The sequence below is a fragment of the Pseudorca crassidens genome, chromosome 9, assembly GCF_039906515.1.
Source record: "Pseudorca crassidens isolate mPseCra1 chromosome 9, mPseCra1.hap1, whole genome shotgun sequence".
In the NCBI taxonomy this organism is placed as follows: Eukaryota; Metazoa; Chordata; class Mammalia; order Artiodactyla; family Delphinidae; genus Pseudorca; species Pseudorca crassidens.
Window position 1 is genome coordinate 99,022,018 of NC_090304.1, and position 17,280 is coordinate 99,039,297.

Sequence of the window (17,280 nt, forward strand, 5' to 3'; positions counted from 1 at the left end):
TTTGACACACCCGAGGAAACAAAAGAGAGAGGGGCTGCCAGTAACAAGTTGTTTCGTGTGCAACTGGCTAAGGAGGTCGCTTTCACTTTTGAAAGCGTTAAGTTTGCTCAGGATGACAATTTTTCTTGCTTTTTAAAATACAAGCAAGGGTGCCAGCCTGCAAATTCCTTTCTAGCTATATTGTTAATAAAGCCAAAAAGGCTTTTACGAGAATTAACATTTTAAAAAACACAGAAGACCCTGATTCTGGTATGGAAACACGAGACACATGTTTTTAAAAAATCGGATGTCTGTCATTTCTTGAATATAAACGAATTATAGGCTGCACAAAGCTTTCTATATGCCAGGCAACTTTAACACTTTTATGTTCAAAGCTATGTTTCGCTCTTGTTCTACCACAATTGGATTAGAAAGCTCCAAATGAAGTGAGGGTACAGGGTGGCTAGGGGGAATACTGAGGATCAGATCACTTGGATCCTGCAGGAAAGGAGATATGCAATAGGTAAAGAGTCTGTGTTTCCTTGGAACCTTGGCTGTGTAACAAGGGGATTCTTGTTCTGGGAAAAGTACAAAAGAGCCTGGAGCCTCCACAATGATACTTACAAAAAGAAGCACCCATCAGACACAAGAAGCTAAGTTCAGCTGAAACAGAGACCTTCTGCCTTACTCCAGGGCAGAGGTTCACCCAGGGAGAGCCTGCCAACCCTCTCTCTGCGTTTCACTCCAGGAGAGCTTAGCTTGTCTCATCCAGGGCTCTCCACACCTACTGATTTCCACATTTCCCCCTTCCTCTGGAACAACAAAAATCAACCAAATGGAATATGATTTTATAAAGTCTCCGTCAAATTGAAGTTTGGAAAGAAAAAACAGGTATGAATCTATATTACCTACTACTTCTTGCTCTCAACTTTTCCCCAAATCGATCTGGTTTTGCCTTCCAGCCCTCTACACACCCCCAACACACTCTTTCTCTCTCCTCCAAGCCTCTCTCTCTCTCTCCCACCCTCCCTCCTTCTTCTGCTTCTCTCTCTTTCACACACACACACACGCACACGCACACACGCACACACACACACACACTGCCGCTTGGTCCAATCTGGTGCCTACTTAACACCAACAGAATGACAAGCAACATCTGTTTGTAAAGAAGCCAGAATGAAACCTTAACGGCTTTTTGGCTAGGTTTCTCTTTTTCCTTTTCCCCTGACTCTAAAAGGGGAGGGGGCAAGAAGAAGAAATATTAAGATTTATATTCAACATCGGCTCCAACGAGGCAGCAACTGTACTTCCCTAGAGTTATTTCCAGGTACAGCAATTGTAGGGAAAACCACTGCAGTATTTACGGCTGTCTCCCCTGAAGCAAGCCCGGTCACATAAAATCCAACGTATCACATTCCTAAGAGTCAGGTTTTTTTCTAAAAGCTTTATATTCATCTTCTAATTAGAATTACAGGACCGCGTGTGTGTGTGTATGTGTGTGTGTGTGTGTGTGCGCGCGCGTGTGCGTGTGTGTGTCAGGAGGTGATGAAAGACAGAAAGGGAAACGAGCAAGACAGAAAAATAAAAGACACAGTTGAGAGGAAAGGAGCTATGCTGTTTCTCCCTTATTTTACAACACGCTGGCGTGTAAACAGGCACCTTTCCGCAGATGCCACACACGAGAGCAGGCACCAGCAGCGGGAGGCTGTGGCAGAAACCTGCACAGCTGTGGCCATCAGAAACAGGTCCCATCATCCCCCACGGGGATGGGAATTTCTGGAAAGCCACCAACTGTCCACAGAGTCACAATGCAAAGGATCAGAGCTACCTAGATGGGGGAGGGGAGGGGTGGGCAGGCGCTGGTAAGGGGGAGAAAGGCTCCCTCACCAACTCAAGGATTCCGCCCTCAGGGAAGAGAAAGAGGGGACTCTTTCTTTCACTCCCCTTTCACTCTGCGTTTGGAAGAAACCCACACACATTAAGGGAAAAATAAATTCAGACAAGTTGCTAAGGAGACTTGTGTAAACTCCAAGCACAGACATATTTCTTGGCCTTTCCCCCTGTGCTTCATCTTGTATTCTGATCACGTTGCTCTGCGGCAACGTTGCACCAACCTTCTGCATTAATCTTGGCCTTCACCGTGCAGACTGGCAAAGCATGCTGGTTGTATATATCATCTTTCAAACTTAACAAGTGAAAAGGGTGCGCGCGCGTGTGTATGTCTAGTTGGAGGGAGAGAGTGGGTGGGGAAACTTAATTTGGAATTTTAAAAACATAGGTGTTGAACAAAGAAGAATATTTAGACTGTGTGTTTTGGGGGCAGTGGGGAAAGGGGCAGGTAAAGCACTGGAAATTTCCCTTTGCCTGTGCGTTCCATCCTTTCGCCACTCTGCTGGCCTTTTCCCCCCCTCCCATATCTCCGGTTAAAATCCTGTATCCCTGGGCAGAGGTAAGCAGCGCCGGCATCACTGCAGACGCCCAGGAGGGGCCCAGGCTTCTGCAGAAAAGAGTGTGCTGCACAGAGTGGACCCCTGGCTCCCTGCTTCCCTGCTCAGGAGGGTGTCCCAGAGAGATCAGCTTTTTGAAAACTAACTGCAACGATTCATAAAACCTCTGAACCAAACCTGTTTAGATTCTAAACCAGCTAGCGTTTCAGAGGACAGACCCCGGCCCGATATCCATGCTCTGGAGCAGAGACCTTCTCCCACAGTGACACATCTTCAGCAGCGGCCAATATATGTCAACATTTGATTTAGGGGAAAATTAACATTTTCTTTCAGGACAGAGATGTTTGTACTGTAGAAGCCAATATTTTCCTTTCTCAGCCTCGTGTATTAGAATTTCTAAAATCTTCTCTAGGACACAGAAGGGGGAGATAATAGCCAAAATCATGGCTCAGGGTGCTGGGACAAGTCAGTCAAGTCTGTGTGTGTGTGTGTGTGTGTGTGTGTGTGTGTGTGTGTGTGTGGGGGTGTGTGGGTGTGTCCCTGCCTCACTGTCATGAGCAGATTAGGAAGACACACACCAGAGAGTTGGAAGGGGACTACGGGTCCCTTCCCAAATTAGAGAAATTCACAGCATCTGCCCACCAGCTACAACCGAAGAGCCCCAGTGAGGGGCAACCAACCAGGCCCGCTGCTGTTTTCAATCACAATTCTCAGGGGTGCCCATGGGATAAGGAATTGCTAAGGAGATGGGAAAAGTTCCTGCATGTGGTGCATAGAGCTGAGTGTGTGCCTTCATGCTCCAACAAGGCTATGCAGCTTCCATCTCTTCCCTTTGCCAACCTGTATTTGGTTTTCACACTTCAAAGCTAAAGCAAGCTGTGCTGCCTCAGTTGAAATAAGGCAGCCAGGCAACCCTGAAGCTAGCAAGATGGAGGGTTTGCTCCTGCCATTCGCAGAGAAAGACAGAGCCCTGCAACGAGCCCTGCTGGCCCATCCTTTACAAACGACTCCATGCAAGTGAGCCCTAGATTTTAGGGAAGGGGAGATCGTTGGCGTCCTTTCTGACCTTTTCCCTACGAGGCATATCCTCAGATGTTCTGTGCCACAGAGGCATCATGACTCAATCAACATGAAAAATGAACCTGCAGGGAAAAGAGCAGGGTGGGCCTCTCCCAGCGGGCAACTGGGCAATTGCCCTGTGACCCGCCTGGCCTGGGGGCAGGGCAGTGACACCTGCATTTTTTCATTTGTCCAGGAAGCTGCAGTAGCCCAAATCCCAGGAAACCCTGCCTTGTCGCCTGTTGGCTATTTGTCCTGCCTGCTGGAAACAAGAGGACTGTCTTGCCCTAATGTGAAGACATATTTGCTGGGACGCTGCATGATCCTAGAGCATCAAAGACAGGAAGAACTAATTTACAAGATCAACGCAACACCTAGTCCTGCAGTGAAGGATTCTCTTCCATCTAGATTGCCAAAGAAGTGCTTTCCTTTATAAGTTGGCTTACTGCTTTCTCAAATGCCCCAAAGAACAGAAAACATGTTAGATACCTCTTATTACAGCACCACCTGCCCTCCCTCCAACCCTGCCAGTCCTTTGTGGAAAAAGGAAAGATACCAGTAAACAAATGATCAACACAGCCAGGCTAGTCTGGAAGAAAGACTGCATCAGATGCATACAAAGTCAATTCAGATAGCATTCAGATAAAAATATGGTTTTTCACATCATATTGGAAAATCTTTAAGGAGTCTGTCCTTTGAGATGCAGAAAGAAAAACAGCCATATTAACAGTGGCTGGCAAACTAAAATGCTGCCCAGAGACACCTCTCAAAGTATAAAGTAATGCAACTTCTAATTTAACATGGGTATAGGTACATATCTGTGCGCGTTTATATAAACACACACACACCTATATACAAATATATGTATACACACATGCACACACACACACTTGTCATCCAAATCTCTCACCTCTAGCCTTGAGGTCAAAGACCACATCTTTTTCACATTTTGTAAACTGACCTTCCCTAGTCCACCCTGAAATTCAGTCTTACACTCCGCACACAGGGTAAGGAACAGAATGTTTGGCCTCTCCATCTTATATGAGCTAATGCTTCAGATTGCAAAATACTCTACACATCAGTAAGTCTAGTTGATATTATTACTCCATGTTGTGGCAGAGAGCTGACAGAGAGGAAAGTTAAGCGTCTTTCCAAAGCTCATCTATTATTGTAATGACAGCATCAGAATTAAGACTCTCCTCCCTGCCCCGAAACTGGTGAGAGGGTCCTAGGTCAGGCTGAAGGAATTTCATGGTGCCCCTTCTCTCACTCCGCTTTACTTGTTAGTCAGGCATTTGTATCACGTATAATCCCCCAATACAGGAGACCTAGGCCACATGTACTCTAGCAGCTGCCATCTTGGTAAAGCCCAAAGAATAAACCAACACACTCGTATAGGAGGTTGATGTCAGAGGTCAACTAAGTTTGAGAAAGGTCTCTAGCAGCGTGTTCTAGTCAAGCCAATCCAACTGTGTGGTCCTATAGCTCTGATCGGGAGCGACAGACAACAGGTCACCTGAGTCTACAAAATGCTTTTAGCATATCTACACCCAGACTAAAGTCCATCCATTTCCCTGTGTAATTGTTAGTGCTTGCTGAACTTTTATTTGTTTTCACACACGGGGCAGCAACGAGGAGAGGATGAGTTCAAGATTTGAAGAGAGGGCATCAAGTGTACAGTGTCCTATGCAAAATGTTGACATATTTTCTATATATTCCCAAGGCGGGTGGTTATTAAAGGACAACTGAAAAACTCCTAGTGTCCCTCAGGGGGACTCAAGGTGGTTAAGCTGCTCTTCTTGGGCAGGATTAATATCCATAATATAATGACACCTCTGTGTTTTCTTCTCACATAAATAATTTATTTCTGACATTTAATATGGACCAGACATCACCTCATGGATGGCTCATAAAAGCACGATCATATTTCCCATTTCTTTTGGTGTGATATTTTTGGGGTGGCAGACAAGAATGGGTGGGGTAAGTGGAAAGTCGAGTCTTGAATCCCGTCTCAATGATTGGTAAACAGAAAAGGCTGGCAAAAGCCACCGATCTAGTCCAAAATCCCTTCTTGAAACATTTTAATGATGCCATGAAAAACTCAAGATGACACCTTTTTCTATCTTTATTTTTTTAAGAATGAAACCCCTTGTGCCAATTCTGACTGACTGGTAGAAGGTGTCTGGAGTACAAACCGAGAAGGACTCTGAAATCCTGCCTGATCGCAGTAGGAAAGAGTTTTCCAAGCGTTAGTAAGTTATCACTGCCCTGGGAGAAGGAGGATGATGATGAAACATATACTAAGTATTTGCCACTCCTGACTGACCCCCAAATCCTCTTGCATTGTCTTCCTTGTGACAGTGGGAAGAGCTAGCTATTCAGCAGCCTCTATGTGATAAAGTTTTTAATTCCTGTAAAGTATAATTGTTATTATTATATTATTTCTGGACATTCTAGCTAATAAAAAAGGAATTCAGGTTGAATTTTTATCTTACATGTAATAGGTCTTACATATTTTATTCACACAATCTTTAGAGTACTCTCTAAGTTACTAGAATAAGGTAGAAAAAATGGCAAAACAATTCCCATCCTCTTCCCTCAATCACTGAGAGGTGCAAACCTCCTGACAGGTAAGTCTCTGTTGAAGGCAAGGAAAATCATGACAAAGAGCAATTTCTGTGCAGCCCGGGACGCCAAATCCATTTATTCTAATTTAGTTCTCCACAGAATCTATGTGCGATGATGCATTTTATAACAAAGACCTCTCTCTGGGCAATGCAGCTGGTCCAGACTGGCATTACCATTTCTCCTGGGAAGCTTGGAAGGTTCCTGGTGCTAGGTGAGGGCAAACAGGGGCAAGGAGAAGACAACGTTGAGATATGGATGTTTTCCCTCCTACCTCGTTGACTTGGCCAAGCTCCCTGGTGCTAGGAGGTTAGACATCTGTGATGAAACAGGACCTGAAATCAGGAGACTTGCCCTTTCTTTAGGGCACTCAGTCACAGAGTTTACCAGACATCCTTAGGCCCTGAGGAAGCTCCGTCATTGTAAACGAGGTCTCCCTGTATTTCCTAGGTTCGCTAATGGACGTCTATCCCTTCAAGAAGGCGAAACTTTTGTCTGTGGTCCAAGTAATTAAAGGAAAAGTCCCTTTCCAGAAGCAGAAGCCTAAGGGGACCACATCAAAGCCTTCCTCACTCCTACCGATCTTTCTCTGCCAAACTCCACACTGTGGGCTATGGAATCCAGCTTCCCAAGAGGCAGGGTGGGAATCTCCCAAGGGAATTAGGTATTGATTCCAACCTGTAGGGGCGCCAACTTTATTTTCACATTTCTGAGGTGTGAGAGAGGACGTTTTCCTAGCCTCAGCCCCAAGAACTCAGCCTCACAGCCTGTAAAGGTGCAAATCTTCCAACCAGGGAAGAGAGGTCAGCGATCCTTCTGACTGAGCAACATGGACAGGGCTCACAGGTCCTCCCAGAGTCAGACCTTTACCTAGCCCATCCCTCCGTCACCACGGAGGACCACAGATGGACTCGCCAGTTCTTCCCCGCTTCAATACATTTGGCAAACGGACACGAAGGGTCGGGGCTGCCAGATGTTTTTCAGTGACCTGTGCACAGGCAGCGAAGGATTAAGATCAAGTCGCTGATGACTTTTCCTTGTGGACCTGGAGCCCCAGCAGAAGTGGTGACCACAGGAATCAGGAGACTCTACCTTTCAGATCGGAATTTTCAAGGAGACCGAGAGGCTTGACCTCCAGAGGGAAGGCCCGGTTGGAGCTCAGAAATAAGATACAATAAAAACTCTGTCTGGACCAGGTTTACATAGGATCCCCTGGGTACTGGAAAATTACGAGAAATTCCATCCAGGAGTTCAGCTGAGCATCACAACGTCGGTTTCTGCACATCTGTAAGTCCTATTAGTGCTTATGAGATCCACTTGCCTGTGGCTTGATTTGGAACTGCAGTTACGCTGAAGGGGCCATGAGGATATGAGCACTGACATATGGCTTCCTCCATCCCCCGCTCTTTGCGGGGAATGGGAGTAAGGGGACCATGAGCTCCAGGGCACCCCCTGTCCTAAACGATCCCCACTATCCCTGTGCGGGAGTGTAGGTGTGCGTCTCCCAGCATCTGCTTAGTTCCCATGAGTTTGCGGGTAGAGATGTTCATATGTTGCTGCTGAAACCCAGAGCTGGATTTTCTCCTGAGCTTGTTCACAGCTCCCCCTAGACCCCTGGCAGACAAAGGCACCACCAAATCCTCACTAAGAGAACATAAAAGCCCTGAGTAAGAGGAACGCGGGCACCCTAACTGCCTTTCTTACAACATATGGCCTATTGGCCTCACTAACACTAATACGATGAAATGCCTATTTAAACATCTTAGCCAAGGGCTCCAACATGGCCTGGCTCCACTCTGCGTGTTCTTTTTCTCTGTTAGATCTCTGCCTTTACTAGAGTCCCACTTCCCTGCACACACATACCCCACAAACGGGCTGTGCCAGATGGGCCCTTAAATCACAGCAATCAGCTGGGAAATTAAATGTTAGAAAATCCAGTGGGTCTCCTGAATTTTCGCACTTGAGAGCTCCGGCGATGCCCTATGGGAGACCCAGGCTCCCTTTTAAAGGAGGGTCAATGTGACGGACCCAGGGTGGGCTTTAGGCCTTGTGGGCATTTCTGGTTTCTTCTCAGAGAACTGCAGTTCAGTTTCATCTGGGTTCTGATGGCTGCTACTAATACTTCCTATTTAGAGAACACACACCTTGGAGGAGCTCAAAACAGTTACAGAAATTAACCAAGCTTTGCAACATCCCTGACAAGTAGGCAGGGACTAGACAGTACTTCCTTCATTTCAGAGGAGGAAACCGAGTTGTTCAGAGGGCACGTTTCTTTGACACGCCTTGCAGACAGGACCCCATGGCCCACTCATTTCCAGGGCTCTGACGAGGCTGCCAAATGAGGTGGGTGTTTATTTATACCATGCTCACTAGTTTGTTGTTCTAGTATTTTCTCACACACACACACACACACCCCATCGTGCTGTAAGGTCCCAGTGTGCGAATATCACGTCTTTTTTGCTGTGAATCTCCCCACAAGTGTGTATTATAGGTTTCCTTTAGTAGGTGATAACGTGTGACTGATTATTTTGCAATAAACCTATATCTCCTTCTAGGCTGGCTTTCTCCCTCTGCCCAGAAGACTCCTAAATTCTGCTCAAACATCATTTCCCTGAAGACCCCAAGGTCCTATCAGCAGCTGGGTTTTAGGAGTCCAACAGTACCCACCTCGTCCAGCACTTACCCCATTCTACTGCAATTACTAAAAGGTGTAATAGTGAAAAGGAAGTAACTCTGTGATCTTTGAGACAGACAAGCCTCAGTTTGAATCCTAATTCTGCCATTGTGAGACCTTGGACAAGGTAACCAACTTTCTTCTATCTCCTCCTCTGTAAAATGGGGATAAAAAGACTTACTTTGGAATCCATCATGGCACTATTTGCAATAGGAGACAATAGAAGCAATTTAATATCCGCCTATATGCGAATGGTTAAATACATCAATATTGGAAAATACTCTGTAGCCATTATGAAGACTAGCATATATAAAGAACAGAGAGAAATACTTCAAATATGTATTAAGGGTGAAGAACAAATTTCAGAGAATATGCATGATTCTATATATACAAACAACTCCCAGATCATGTTGTTATTCTGTACAGGCTTACCTAAACGTAAGGAATGAGATAAGCTCTATGAAGGATGGATAACTGATGGGCTCACAGGACTTCCCTGGTGGTCCAGTGGTTAAGACTCCTTGCTTCCAATGCGGGGGACGTCAGTTTGATCCCTGGTTGGGGAACTAAGATCCTACATGCCACGTGGCCCAGTCAAAAAATAAAATAAAATAACGGGCTCAGGAAACGGTAGCTACAACTCCTGCTGTGGATGGGTTCCTTGGAGGTGGAGTTGTGTTTTAATCTTTGTATCTCTGGCACCTGGCACATCAGAGGCGCTGACGGAGTGAGTGAAAGAAAACTACTCAATGAGTGATGCTTTCAGGAATTAACTGTTGAGTTAGGAAAGAAGAGTCCTAATGTGAATCACCAAGAGTCTTATGTCTTGTTTGGAATGGTTTCTTTTTGCTTGTTTTTTTTTTTGCGGTACGTGGGCCTCTCACTGCTGTGGCCTCTCCCGTTGTGGAGCACAGGCTCCAGACGCGCAGGCCCAGCGGCCATGGCTCACGGGCCCAGCCGCTCCGCGGCATGTGGGATCCTCCCGGACCGGGGCACAAACCCGTGTCCCCTGCATCGGCAGGCGGACTCTCAACCACTGCACCACCAAGGAAGCCCTGGAATGTTTTTTAATGTGGGGAGGCGGCCTAGTCCTTTGGGAAGAAACTGGACTGAGAGTCATGAGGCCTAGATTCCAGAGCAGTGTTCCTTAAAAGTGTGGTCTCAGGACCACCAGCCACCAAATCACCCAGGAGGCTTATTAATCATACAGATTCCGGTATGAGAATCTGAATCAGATTCTCTGAGACTGTGATTCAAGAGTCTGTATTGTAACAATCTCCTTTTTATCTATAGATTAAAAAGTCTGAGAATCACTGCTTTAGATGCTGTTCTACCTTCCTGTTTGACTCTGGGCAAACCACTAACCTTTCCAGAATTCAGTTCCTTCTGTACAATGCAGAGGTTGGATAGCAAATGCTCCTTTAACTTGTAAAATTCTATGACCGTGATTAATCCAGTTCCCTGCCTTTAGGCAGTCCTGTACCTGAGCCATATAAGATGGACTGTTCAGACCTGGTATGAGCTGCCTTTGGGTCCCTGGGCTACCATTTGGATACTTTTCAAATTAGAAGCTACTTGTTATTTGATCTTGTGCCTTATATTCTTTAATTACTAAAACCAACTGGTAAGGACATTCTCTGAGCATTGGTTCTTAATGATTAAAATATACAATTTTTGAATTTTAAAATATTTGTGTTATAATTGTAATATATTAACATAATGTAATTACTATAAGAAATAATATAACAAACACACACAAGAAAGGGAAGGTGGAATGAAGACCCTGGAACAGATACTGATAACAACTGTTAGGAAATATTACTGACAAAAGCCAGTAGAATGTCTCTCTGGCCTTGGGTATGAGTGGAATAAGAGGAATGTGTCCAGTCATTTTCATGAAAACTAAAAGCCAAGAGCAGAGACAGCTGAGTTGAAGAGGGACCCTCTAGCATGTCCTTATGTGTGGCAGGCCAAGAAATGGCAGGTGATAGCATCCTCTAAGAAATCCCAAAGGTTTTTAGAAGACAAAATCCAACACCAAATTAATCCCTCCTTCAGTCTTCAGATAGAGAAGAGCTTCTTAGACTCACCAAGAAATGGCTCTAAGTCATAATAAGAATATTCGGAAAGAGATTTCTACCTAAGGCAAGTGTTGGAAGTCACTGAATCTGGATTTAAGTGTTCTCTGTCCTCTTTATTAGGGGTATTGTCTCGGGTGACTGCCTTAGTCACTCAGAGCGCCAACTGCCTTACCCGTAAAATGGGGTTAATAAGAACACCCATTCCACAAGGTTATTGGGAGAACTGAATGAAATAATGCATGCAAAGTGTCTAGCCTTGTGCCCAAGGCATATTAAGCATGAGGTCAACGTTTAAAAGAAACCACCCTTCTTCCTGTGATAGTACAGAGGGTAACTGTCCTTTGAGCCTCTCTTGCCTTCCTCACGGGAGCCTGATAGAGTGTTGATTTAGGATTATTCAAGGGGACATGCTTTTGGAAATTCTCAAATTGTTTTCATTTTAGAGTTTCTATGTTATTCAGCTCTGCTCCATATTCCCTTTAATGATTACAACCAAATCACACACATGCATGATGAATCCTTTTAACAAAAAATAGTCTAAAGACCCTTCCAGAGGCTCCTTGAAATATACCTTATAAAAGGAAAGTCAAAATTATTGATGCCAGCACAGGGTCAATGAATAGGGGCTGATGGATTCCTAGGGCCTAGGACGCTGCCTGGCACATGGTAAGTACCAAATAAATATGCACCTGAATGAAATAATGTCATTTGCTGTAACATGGATGGACCTAGAGATTGTCATACTGAGTGAAGTAAGTCAGACAGAGAAAGAGAAATATCGTATGATACCGCTTATATGCAGAATCTAAAAAGAAATGATACAAAAGAACTTATTTACAAAACAGAAACAGACTCACAGACTCAGAGAATGAACTTACGGTTACCAGGGAGGGACGGGTGGGGAGAAGGGATAGTTAGGGAGTTTGGGATTGACGTGTACACGCTGCTATATTTAAAATGGAGAACCAACGAGGACCTACTGTCCAACACAGGGAACTCTGCTCAATATTCTGTAAAAACCCAAGCGGGAAAAGAATTTGAAAAAGAATAGATACACGTACATATATAACTGAATCACTTTGCTGTACACCTGAAACTATCACAACATTGTTAATCAACTATACTCCAATATGAAATAAAAAGTTAAAAAAAAAAACAAAAAAAACCCCAAATATGCACTAAATGAACACAAGATCTAATGATCATAGTCACTGTGAAAGTAGAAACAGACTTAAAACTTTGTTCAAATGGTTGATAGTGTATGGATAGTAGAGACGGCTAAATCTGAAAATTCTTTGGAAATCTTAGGTCAGAGTTAAGTCACCTGGAAATAAACTAGCCTCCAATAGCTTAGACTGCTGGAGTTATTTAGACATTTCTCCTATTTCTATTTTTTTAAATTCACATTCTGTCACCTCAAAAGTGTCAAGCTCTTTCTCGAAAAAAAACGTCTAAGGGAGAAAGCTAACATTCCTGAGTTTAAAGGCCCCACCTTTGGAATTCTTTGGACCTAAAAGAAGGGGACTGACCAGGAGCTCTTAGATTTGGTCTCTTTCTTCCCATCCCCATCCCTCCTTTCTTCTCTCTCACTCTCACTTCTGCTCACTCATCCTTACTTCCATTTTGTGTTTTGGCTTGCACCTTCCTAGAAGCAAGTTTCACGCTTTTCCTTTGCATTGCCATGTGCCCAGCCCTGGCATAATGTCAAGCACATAGTAGTACAGAAAAAATATTTGTTATATAAATTATGTACTGTATAAAGTATCAAGGAGATTTTGTACCAGGGAGAAAATTTTATTATTTTACCTCTGCAGGACACCCCAGCCATTTCTATCATACCCCACCATTTCCTACTGCTGGGCATATATTATCCTATATATTTCATGTCTTTATTTGTTCACTACCCTATGAGCTGTGAGAGTCTCAAGGTCGGGATGATGTCTTCCTCCTCTGCATCCTCTCACAAACAGCCACGTCAAGGCTCCACTCCCCGTGGCCGGTGATTCATCAAGTATGGCTGCCTGACTCAGAACCAACATAATCAGTACAACACACTCTGGACCTTCCAAGGAGGTAGGGACCATGTCTCACTCATGCTGACATACAGCCCAGTGACTGACACAGCAAAGACTCTCAATAAATATTGACTGAGGAAGGCAGAAAGGCAGTAAGAATGAATGACACTGAAAAGAAAAAAATCCAAATGGTTCAGTGAAGCCAAACACGCAGCAAAATAAACTAATGTGCGTGTCTATTCATTCTACCTTGCATTCATTCAACAAACATTTACTGAATGCCTAGTTTATGCAAGCCATGTACTTGGCAGATGAATTATATATGAGTGGGAAAACAGGTCTGCGTGGAATGTCCACTTTAGCAGGGAAGACGGATGGTGTACGAGGCACTGCATGTATGCTGATGTTGCCAACGGGCAAGGAGAGAGTACAATTCCTCGTGCAGAGGTGCAGAGAGGCATGAAGGAGACAGGAGGTGATCAGGGAGAGACCAGGAAAGGAAACAGGAGACCAAAGAATCATAGACAAAAATTCATCTGCCCCTGAAGCAAGGAACTTCTTGTAAAGACAAATGTGCTCAGGACATTAGTCAGTCTTTAAATTGATGGTTTAGTGTGATGGCAAACGCTGGTACAGCAGACAGACATCTTCTATACACAGTGATATTGACACACATCCAGCCAAGAAACCCCAACATTCCCATTTGACTGATCACAAGTGTGGGCTCACCTCCTTGACCTTGGCACCAGCCCACAAGCTGTTTCGCGATGGTTTTTTGTTTGTTTTTTTGTTTGTTTTTTTGTGGTACGCGGGCCTCTCACTGTTGTGGCCTCTCCCGTTGCGGAGCACAGGCTCCGGACGCGCAGGCTCAGCGGCCACGGCTCACGGGCCCAGCCGCTCCGCGGCATATGGGATCTTCCCGGACCGGGGCACGAACCCGTGTCCCCTGCATCGGCAGGCGGACTCTCAACCACTGCGCCACCAGGGAAGCCCTGTTTCGGGATGTTTTAACAAGTACTGGGAAGTGGTAAGCTTTTGTTTTTCCTGATTTTCACAGAGATACCTGTTGACTTACACCTGGCATTCAGTGTACTATCCTGTACCAGGGATTCAAACTCAGTAGAGAAGAGTGGCAGGGAGTGAGGTTGAGGAGAAAGGAATTTGAGAGATTATCAAGACGGGAGCACAGGCACTTCAACAATGAATGAAGCTACTTGAAAAAGGAACCCCCAGGGCTTCTCTGGTGGCACAGTGGTTGAGAGTCCACCTGCCAATGCAGGGGACGTGGGTTCGTGCCCCGGTCCAGGAGGATCCCACGTGCTGCGGAGCGGCTGGGCCCGTGAGCCGTGGCCGCTGAGGCTGCGCGTCCGGAGCCTGTGCTCCACAACGGGAGAGGCCAGAACAGTGAGAGGCCCGTGTACCACAAAAAAAAAAGAAAAAAAAAAAAAAAAGAAAAAGGAACCCCCAAATGGGTTATATTATTGAGTTAAATTCAAACTCAAGCACAGTGACTCCGAACACCAACATGGGCAAGAGGAAAACCAAAGTGCTCCAGTATTCGGTCACACACAACTCTTTGGTCTGGCACCACGATACACCCCTCTTCTACTTTTTCACCTCCCATGACAGTCTTGGTCTGCCCGACACCAGAAGCGCAGTCATAGACCCTGATCTCCACAACTGTGAAATGGAACCTTTGCTGTTGTCTGAGTAGGAAGATGGGAGAAGGCTTAAACTCACATATACGGGTACACAGATGAGAGCCTCTCCGTGTGAGTCTGTGTAAAGAAGAAATTCAAGGAAGTAAAAACGTAAATCTTCAAACTGAATGCTCTGTATCTCCAAGCATATCCTTGTATTCAGTTTCTCGGGATTTTCTATCCGTCCTGAGGACCATGGAGAAATGCAGAGGCTTGACAGCCAAGGGTTTCAAACCCAGTTTCACCACTTAGGTGGCAGCTCTGGATAAGTTACTTAACTTCCTCATACTTATTTTTCCTCATCTAAAACCTGCTGAGTTGGAGAGTGAGTAAAATTACCTGGCCCCTATAGATGCCCGATAAATGTTGATTACTTTTTCTCAATCGCTAAAAGAAATGTAAGGTAAGGAAGGACCGATGCCATGTGTTTGCTTAGGTGCTTTTGTAAGACAAGGAGGATGAAAGAGCAGCATCGGTGGGGATGTGGGAAAACACACCTGAGATAGAGTTCTGAGTAATCAAAGGTGAACACAGAGCTTGGGGTAGCAATAAAGGAAAGAGGAAAGAAAGATACAGTTCCTTTGGGGAATAATGTCTTTCTGTTTCATTACCTTTCACTCTCGTGACCTCCCTATTTCTATGGTTCTCCCACATAACCACTGCCTCCCGGATGCCAATGACGCAGATGCAATTACGCCTCACGAGGAAACTGGCTGCTAGAGGGAGCTCTTCTGGCCACACAGCTACCTTTCCCCTAACTTCTCAGGTAAGTCTCCCCACCTGTGACAAGAGGCTCCAGAGACTTCTTGCTGAATGTGCTGCCGCACTTACATGGTCTGAGCCCTAAGTCAGGCAGGCCAGTGCCATTCTGATTCTGCTTGTTATTTCTCTTATGAAAAATGTAAGGTTGAGAGAAACAGGGAAGGGGGCACGCCCACAAGACTGCTGTTGGCTTCTTAAGTATTGTTCTATCTGAATGGGTGTAATGGCGAAACTCTACTGCTAACACACTGAACAGCAATGCACGCTCACTCAACAGCCTTACACCCATCTTCTCTAAAATTTCTATCTGTCATAGAAAAGAGATGTAGAAGATACTTTGTTTTAATGGTTTATCAGTCAGCTGAGCTTCAGAAATATATGTCCATAAAGATATTACATGGAGAACTACTATACTTTCCTTATTGGAATGATATAAATAATAAGTTATTTATATTATAATAAAAATATAATATGAACCATCCATTCAACAAATATTTATTAAGTAACTTCTGTGGATTAGGCGATGAGCTAGACCCACAAAAATGCATATATACAGGAGGAATTTTTACATACCCTTGAATAGTATTTATCCATAGAGTTGAGATATAGATCTCATGGGTGCAGAGTGAAATTTACCATCCTGTTTTTCCAGCGCATCACATTTAGCGTGCACGACAGTTTCATAAACACAGCTTTTTAACTGAGTGCATTCTCTCTTCAAAAATTTCTTTTGGCCAATCTCAAAAAACTGTCATCTCTAGTATAAAAATAAAAAATGGGGTTCCCCATTTAGGATGATTTTACACTTGCTACAGAAATATCAGTTTTAAAAAGAGAGACGGAGATTGGATACTGTTGGCCTCGAATCCCACAATGAAAAGCAGCATATGATACCAGGATGATACATGTCCTCAAATAGAGCCATCCTTTTCCGTAGTTTCCAAGGTGAGTCGTGCTTGTGGGGGTCTTTAGAGAAGAAGTATGGGGGAATAAGGATGGACGAGAGAATGACTAGGAAAAGAGCTAATGTTCTCATGCATACGTCCCTTGTTTTTAGTTTAAGATTTACTTTTTCATTCATTCAGCAAATATTGACCAGTACTTACTATGTGCTAGAAGATGAAGTAAGTTATTGCACATAAAGGTAAGAAAAAAATATCCCTAGCTAAAATACACATTATATATCCCCTTTTGAAGAATCGTTAAAATTAGTAAACTGTGATTTTTCTGAAGAAAGTAACACTTGTAAAATGGGATTCCAGGAGTTTAATGCCAGTTAGTATCACTCTTTTTCCCATAAGAGGTGTGCTAGAGGACGGGAATGTGACATTTCTTAAGAGTGGTGGGTAAACCGTGTTGATGCTTATGAAGAACATGAAATGGCAGCTGACGACTCAGTGATTAGATAAAGACAGGATATAGGTTTAAACTGCAGCCAGGCAGAAGACACATGACATTGGGCATCACCCCACATGCTCTAGAGACACGAGTTCCACGTGACTCCTGCCACTGCTAGCTACAGTTGATTGAACAGCAAGCAAATGCCAGATGTACCACAAGATTTATATATATTCTCATTTAATTCCCACAATAGCATAACAAAGTAGGTGATATCTTCCCCGTTTTATCTGTTGTCTAAATGAGGATGTGAGGCATACAGAAGTGGCATGTCTAAGCTCGCACAGTCAGGAAATGTAGAGCCAGGGTCTAAGCCAGAATCAAGGCTATGTGACTCCAAAGCTTGCCTGATGTGGCCACCCTCTGATGAAGTTCCATCTAAAATTCAAAGTGGGAAATCTACCTGAAAAGGACAAAGGATGCTCCAGAAGATTTCCTTCAGCTAAAATAGCGACTCTTACTACTTGTCGGATCTCAGACTTCTGATAATTTTATGAAAGCTGGTCTCCCTAAAAAGAGACACGTATGTTTACAATTTGT

General features: G+C 44.4%; 1 long non-coding RNA gene across 1 annotated transcript; it reads left to right on the forward strand.

The window, feature by feature from the left end:
• The first annotated feature begins 396 nt into the window (after window positions 1-396).
• LOC137230977 (uncharacterized) lies at window positions 397-16,441 on the forward strand. Its single transcript, XR_010946329.1, has 7 exons — window positions 397-870; window positions 3,682-3,905; window positions 5,624-5,737; window positions 6,561-7,397; window positions 8,666-8,911; window positions 15,266-15,346; window positions 16,428-16,441. It is a non-coding gene; the product is annotated as an uncharacterized lncRNA (long non-coding RNA).
• Window positions 16,442-17,280: the final 839 nt, after the last annotated feature.